General features: G+C 34.1%; 1 pseudogene across 1 annotated transcript; it reads right to left on the reverse strand.

The window, feature by feature from the left end:
* Positions 1 to 5,219: 5,219 nt before the first annotated feature.
* LOC307060476 (large ribosomal subunit protein eL43-like) lies at positions 5,220 to 7,555 on the reverse strand (annotated as a pseudogene). The gene is made up of 2 exons: positions 7,450 to 7,555; positions 5,220 to 5,516 (listed from the first exon to the last, which is right to left on the reverse strand). The product of its transcript is annotated as a large ribosomal subunit protein eL43-like (transcript).
* Positions 7,556 to 8,294: the final 739 nt, after the last annotated feature.

Below are 8,294 nucleotides of genomic sequence, written 5' to 3' on the forward strand. Positions count from 1 at the left end.
ACATGCAAGTACATATTTTTCATTACATTTTAATTTATAAAAACACTACAGAAAATAGGAAGATATTATCTCAATAAACGGTAGATTTATTGAGTTATTGCGGGTTAAAACTCCACCATAGAAAAACATCTTTGAGGTTACTTTAAGCAAAAGGTATAATCCCACACAACTGTGCATATTCACTAAGTTTTTGGACAGATAATTTCAAAATTTCCAACTGAATTAAAACTTGTAGATTCATAGTTTGGTCTCAAGTCACCCTAAATACCTGAAAAGCTTACCAGCTTAATGGAATGAATCTACATTAAAAAAAAAGTGGATCATAATTTTTTTGTCCTGGCATAAAATCTTTTTATAACCTACCAGAAAAGTTTAAAAGCCATATTCATAAGATATTTGCTATCATTTGCTTGTGTGTTTCTAATTATTTCCATATCTTGGAACCAGTTTGTCTCCTGCAATCACATAAAATAAACAGCAAAACATGGTTTTTATTTGTTCAGATTTGAGCTGTAGACATTGCTTCTTAGTAATATTAAATAAGTTATTTAATTCGCTTCTGTTTAAATATTGATAAAGTTCATTATTTGTACTCCAGATTCTTCCACAACCTAGAATAATTTAGATAATTAATAGAATTTTTGATACATTTTAGAATAATTTAAATTAATATTTAATTCACAGTTCTGTTTGATATCATAAAAAGTAATGATAAATATGAGTATTTTGGTAACCCGTAATTCTTTAATAGCATTCTCTTATGGAGATAAAATGTTTAAATATTAATTAATTTAGTACTATCAGAACTGCATAGTTATTAGGCATTTCCAAATTTGGAAGAATTTTCATTACACAGGAACTGGATAATGAAAAAAGAAAACGAAAAGTCCTCCTCTAGTCCTTATAGGGGACAGATCAAATGAAATTTTCTAATAATCTGGAGATGTTTCATAATTGAACACTTAGTAGCCATTTCCAAAATAACAAATATAATGCTTCATTATGGCCTAGGATTTTCAAGTACATCCACGTCTGTCTCTATACCAAATAGGTTTTCATTACTCAAGTAGCATATGGTAGTAAATGAACCAAAACGGAACATGTTGCATTATTTTTCTGCATTAAGTGCCGACATTATCTTTTTCACACTGCGTGTGTGGTTTTATGTAATGAGGATCCTTTTAGAGACAGTTTGGAGGTACATGCTCTATTCTAGCTGATACCTTTTTGAAGGAGCCCATTTTCAAAGTAGCATGCAGTGTGTGAATTATGCCCAATCTAATTATCATGCAGTACTTTGGGAATTTACTCCTAAATGGCTGCTATTAACATAAACAAGTCAATTTACATGTCACAGTGAGGTTCAGGTTAAAAGAAAATATATAATGGATTTCTGTATATTTGTGATCTATTTTAACCATGATTTTATTTAAAAGAAAAAAAAGAAGATAAATAGATGCACTGATTTTTCTCCATATAAACTTTGCTCTTATAATAGCCATATGAATAGTTAGTGGTAGTTTTCACCGTCAGTCACATATATATTTTGAGTGCCTACTATGTGTAAACATTGTTCTGGACAAAGGCCTTCAAAGCAGATAGGTCTCTGCTCTGGCAACAACTACTTTGAACTAATTTTGCCTCAAATCTTTGCAATAACAACTTTAGAAATCTAGAGGAAAAAACACTACCATCAAAGGGCAGGGATGCCTGGCATACAAAGTGGGTATTTTTCCATTTTGAAATGAGATCTTGTAATATGGAAGAAAACATAAGTGTAATGCAAGTTATTTTTTTTAATAAATTCAAATTAAAAAGCTTGAAATTGGTTGAAATGTGTCATTAAACTGATGAAGTCAGCAAGAAGATAGGCACTATGTAGTTAAAGGAGAAATAAATTTACAACATGGATATAGAATCATTAACCCAAATTTTCCTCAATCTTTTAAAATTAGGATGATTCACCAAGCTCAGGGAAGAAGGCCAGAAGGAGTTATAAACATACTTTTCAGAGTGGTAAATAAGTATCATGAAAAAAAATGTTAGATTAATCTTGATGAGTGAGTCAATTTGAGCATTAAAGATATATGGTTATTCAGTTGTAATGTCTTTTTCCTGGCATTGCACCAGAGCATAGGCTATATTTTCAGGGAATTTAAGTTCTATGGAAGGAGGACATTTGACAAAGAAACATTTCCAAATAAGACAGTTGCAGGATCTCCTTTTCTGGAGGTATGTAGGGACAAGCATTTTGGTTTTGGCTGTGTCTACAAAGCAGCCACATAAACTGAAAAATTAAACCTCATTCAAGCAAAAATTAGGGGTTCCTCATCTAATTCCAAATAACTGCCATGGTTATTCTCTCTAGTTTTATCATTATTACATAGACATGTCTCTTGTTCTATCAAAAAGCCCAAGAATGGTTTTGGTTGGTGGCTTTCAAAATCAGAGAACCTTTACATGCACAAAAGCTGAAGCTGATTATGACATAAACTTTTAATTATAATCTAAGGGAAAAAATAAAAGAGAATGTATGTTGGTTGGAAGATCATGAATTGTTATCAGGGTATATGACATCTAATTCATTCATCCATTCAATCATTCATTCTTTCAACAAATACTCATCGTGCATTTACTAAGGTAGGTGGGCAACAAACAAACTTCTTCAAGAAGTCTAACTTACATTCTAGGGCAACAAAATGGAGAGCAAAATAAAGATATTCTCTACTTCAGGGACTCATGGTTTGATCATTACAATAATAGTAAGAGGAGGAAGATGAGGCAGAGAAGGAAAAAGGGAAGGAAAAATTAATCTTCGCATATATAGTAAGGCTGAGAACAGCGCTTGTTACAATGAAAAACCTCTTCTTTTCTAGTTTATTGTTGCCTCTGAGTCATCTCAACCAAATATTTTATATTTTCCAACTATAGTGGTTACATTTTGCTTAATTTTCAGCACATTATTTTAATGGCACAACTTTGAATTTGGTTTTGAAACAAAAGCACTGCTACAGGATTAAGATGGAAGTGTACTTTTAAGATAGAAGTAGAGTGAACTCGATTTGGAAACAACTTTTCCGGCAACGGTATTTTATTTAAATTACGAATTATTCAAGAATAAAGTCCAAATTCACTTCTGAAATTATCCCCTAGAATTCTAGCCTCTTTGAGATTTTCAGGATCTCCTTTGTAAAGATCTGAAATGACGACCAAACCCTTTTTACATCTATTCATACCTTTATTATTAAAAAAAAAAAAAAAAAAAAAAACCTTTTAAACTTGACTGATTTATTTCAAACACTCGTACAACTGAACTAAGAGGGCGGGGTAGGGGGTAGGGAGTGTTTCTCCAGTAGCCTTAAAAAGAATGTAGCGCTATTGTGTTCATAGTTTAATCTGCTGGGATTCCATAACCGAGGAAAGATGGGTGTCAGATCTCCACGCATAATCTTCAGTACATCCGGACCTGAGAAACGGAGGTGGAGAAAACGAAAACAAGATAAAACTGAAGCAAGCTTGCCTTTAACTTTATAAGAATGTGAATAAAATAGTGTAGGGAAAAAAAAAAGCCGTCATCAGTTTCAAGATTGGGGCTCAGACACCGACTCTACCTGGGTTCCCTGTTTCTGCTCTGTGCAGATACAGCTAATGCACCACTGAAATGGGAGGCAGGTGGACGGGAAAGCCAGAGAAACTTTTTTTTTTTCTCCATCAGATTGAAGTGAGAACAGGAGCCATACTTCGACAATAAAAATAGAGAAACAAATGGGGACAGAACACCCACAAGTGCAATGGAAGCCCTTCACCCCGTCCTGGTAGAATGTTCTGGATCTGATAACCTTATAGTTATCTCAGAGCAAGATAAGTGTCGCCTTCAAGATTAAATATTCTTTTATAGGGAAAAGATATGGCAACCAATACCCCTCACTTCATCCTGCTTGATTAAATGGAGACTAACGATTCAAAGTAAATCATTTTTAGGTATTTAGACGCCAAGTTAAATAAGTAAGTTTTTCATTAACATAATAAAAACACATGAAAATGCTGTTGTTACTGTACCCAATTTGAACAAAACTCTTAAATGGGAGAGACAATATATCAAAAACTGAAAGTTCCTAAAAAATCACATTAAGAAGTAACTGACTTACTTTTTGCAAAGTATCCATACCAAAAGGCTCTCATTAAATATAAATTTTAATAGAATATTTTAAAATATTTTTAGATGTATTTTCATTGCAACTCTGAACTTTTTTTCTGATGACCCTTTAGATCTTAATACAATCCACGTCCTTATTTTCGTCACCTGAGTCTCCTTTTTAAGTCAAACATTGGTTTCAGATTCTAAAAGTGCTGCTTTAATGTTCATAAATAGTGTAACACACTATCTGAAAGAGAGATGGACAGTTCTGTTTCTAGACTGTGGAGATTTTGGCTTGTTTCTTTTTCTGTTTGTGTATGAGCTGCCTGACTTATCAGTTACTGGATAAAACTGGCTTTTCAATTACTTGTATTAATACATTTCAATTTATTTTAATCTCATTTCATGTTTTATTTCATCATCCAATCAAACATTTTCTAACTACTTTCTGAATTTGTTACCAAACTTTGATACCAAACATCATTTCCAAACTTTGCTTTTCCTTTTCACTTTACCATATACAGAGTGTGAAGGTGCTGTGGTCTTAATTCCATCCTTCTCTCTTGATTTCAGACCATACCTTTAAAGTGTCCTTATTACTTGCTTTTTGTTTCTTTTCCACTTGTTGCTGTTGCTTTCCTGGGTTTGGTCTTAGTTTTTGTTTTTTGATGCTTGTTAACACTGCCTCACTTTGCTGGTTCAGAAAGAACTATTATTTGCTCTATGAGTTTTCTGTTTCTCTTGGTGACTATCAGCTTCTGTTTCCTATTTTGGGGCAGAAAGGAAAAAGCCTGTGAATGATGGGCTCTGATTTCAAGACTAGCCCTTTAGAGCAACTTATCTAAAGTGCCAACCATTTAATTCAGAATCACTCAGAAATCTTTCAAGGAATGCAGATTCCTTGGATCTCACCTTTTCCTTCTTGGCATAAGATGGATTTTTTTTTCTTCTTAGATAACAGCTCCCAGGTTATTTCCTTTCTATAATCTATTTCTTTCTCTTTTAGCAGTCACTAAACTTTAGAAATCTCTGAGGATATTTATTGGGGGGTGGGTTACATAAATGAATCCATTTATTAAGGCTAGCAGTGTTTCCCATGGTGGAGCTTCTGATCTTTCCATTCCTTCTGTCTTCTGATGATGGACTTTTCTGTGACTGCAGAAGTGGTATTGTAGGGTCAGTACCACTGGCTACCATTTTCATGCAGGAACCACAGTGCCAGACACCCACAGCTAGCTCTCCCCCTTGGTTTTGTGACAGAAGGAGCAAGTCTACTTGGTGTACTGACTCATTTCAATTTTCTTCACCATTTTCCTGAGGGAGACACCATAACAGGTCCTGTATTTACAGACAATTGCAACCTTCTTGGTGCATTTAGCTTTGTAGCCACAAATTAGGTCCAAGATCAGAGATCTCTGAGGTTTTATCAGTGTTGTTGTTGATGTTGTTATTTTAATGAATAGAAACTATATGATCATCTCAATAGATACAGAAAAAGTGCTTTTGACAAAATTCAACATAATTTATGATAAAAACTCTCCAGGAAGTGGGCATAGAGGGAACCTACCTCAACATAATAAAGGTCATATATGACAAACCCACAGATAACATCATACTTAACAGTGAAAAGCTGAAAGCATTTCCTCTAAGATCGGGGAAAAGACAAGGATGATGACTCTCGCTACTTTTATTCAACATAGTTTTGGAAGTCCTGGCCACAGCAATCAGAGAAGAAAAAGAAATAAAAGAAATGCAAATTGGAAAAGAAGAAGTAAAAATGTCACTCTTTCCAGATGATATGACACTGTACATAGAAAATCCTAAAGATGCCACCAGAAAACTACTAGAACTCATCAATGAATTCAGTAAAGTTCAGAATACAAAATTAATATACAGAAATCTGTTGCACTTCTGTACACTGATGAACTATCAGAAAGAAAAATTAAGGAAACAATTCCATTTACCATATCACACCAAAAAGAATAAAATGCCTAGGGATAAACCTACCTAAAGAGGTGAAAGACCTATACTCAGAAAACTATAAGACATTGATGAAAGAAATTAAAGGTGACAAAAACAGATGCAAAGATATACCATGTTCTTGGAGTGGAAGAATCAATACTGTGAAAATGACCATACTACCCAAAACAATCTACAGATTCCATGCAATCCCTATCAAAATACCAATGGCATTTTTCACAGAACTAGAACAAGTAATTTTTAAATTTGTATGGAAACACAAAAGACCCCAAATAGAAATAATAATCTTGAGAAGGAAGAACAGAGTTGGAGGAATCACACTCCCTGACTTTAAATTTCTTTTCTTTTTTTTTTAACATCTTTATTGGAGTATAATTGCTTTACACAATTTAAATTTCTTAAAAGACCTGTAGGAATTTTGTTTGTATTTTTTATCCTCCTATAAGTTTTATTCTTTTCATTTTAAATTTATTTTTCTCCTTTATTAAGATTCTTCATTCTCATTTTCCTCCTACCAAAGCAATCATTCAAATATATTTAACATATATTCTTTTGTTTTTATATGTTCTTGAAAATGTGTCTTGCTATTTTGTGTGCACAAATTTCTAATCTACATAAATATAATGTGTAACAAATTCTTGTTACTTTTTTACTCAGCATTAAAGGCCCACGCATGTTTCTGGGTGTTCATCTGTATGGTTCATTATCTCTGAATGTCCCCTAGTATAGTATGTGACCCAACACACTGGGTCTGTCTGCTCCTCTAGTGATGGTCACCCAGATTGCCTCCAACTCTGCTACCATAAATAACACTAACATTAACATAATTTTACAAATCTTTTTTCAACCTTGTCTGAGAATTTCTCTAGGATGTATACCCAGGACTGGAATTGCTGAGTGGTTGGTAAGTATATCCTCAATTTGGCTAGATGCACCAGGTCACTTTCCAGAATGGCTACACCAACCCAGCGTGCCTACAGCACATAAGTCCTGTTATATATATGCACCTCTGCAACAGTTGGCTTTATCCAGCTTTCTAATTTTGTATTTTGGTGGTATAAACTCAAAAAAATTTATAAAGAAAAGAGGAATGTAACTAATCAACAGCTCTTACTGATTAGGACAAATGTTTCACATTGTAATAGATGCTGAAACTTTAAAACAAAGAATACATCTGCATTCAAAGAACATGCAATGTAATGGAAAAGAGGGACAGAAGACACGTGGAAAACCTTTGACAGCAGAATGAATACAATGTGGAGAAGAATAAATGGAGGTCATGTAGCCAGCAAGATTAGCAGAATCAGGGAAAATTTTCTGCAGAAACTGACCCTGAAATTTGAAGGGGTGAATACATTTGACTGAAGAATGGTCCACCTGTGCTCGGGAAAGTTTATCCTCATCTACTGAAAGTACATTGTCAGTAATCACACCCATAGAACTACACCAACCCTGGACATCAAAGTCTCAGACCCCCTTGCATTTTAAAAGATGGGTAGCACTATGCTAGACATTCAGCCAAGAGAATAGCATACACAAAGGCAGTAGGAAGAGGATACACAAAAATTACAGAGATCAACATGGACACTAGGCTGAGAATGTACTACCTGCTTTAAGTGCATGTTCTCATTGAATCCCAGCAGTCTGGGATATTGGTGTTGGTCATCTTTTTTTCTTCACATTTTTTTTTTAATTAGTGCCTTACAATTTTCAAAAGTTTCACATATATGATTTCATATAATCTCATAATAACCCTTTTCCCCCCACCCCTGTATTGCATCTCCCCCTTCCCTCTCCCCACTGGTAACCACTAGTTTGTTCTCTATATCTGTGAGTCTGCATCTTTTTTTTATAATCACTAGTTTGTTGTGTTTTTTGGATTCCACATATAAGTGATATCATACAGTATTTGTCTTTCTCTGACTTATTTCACTTACTGTAATGCCCTCTGGGTCCATCCATGTTGCTGCAAATGGCAAAATTTCATTCTTTTTATGGCTGAGTAGTATTCCATTGTATACATGTACCACATCTTCTTTATGCATTCATCTGTTGTTCGATTTTTAGGTTGCTTCCATATCTTGGCTATTGTAAATAGTGCTGCTATGAACATTGGGATGCATGTATCTTTGTTTTTTTCAGATATATGCCTAAGATTGGAATTGCTGGGTCACAT

This window comes from Hyperoodon ampullatus (genome assembly GCF_949752795.1).
Source record: "Hyperoodon ampullatus genome assembly, chromosome: 11".
In the NCBI taxonomy this organism is placed as follows: Eukaryota; Metazoa; Chordata; class Mammalia; order Artiodactyla; family Ziphiidae; genus Hyperoodon; species Hyperoodon ampullatus.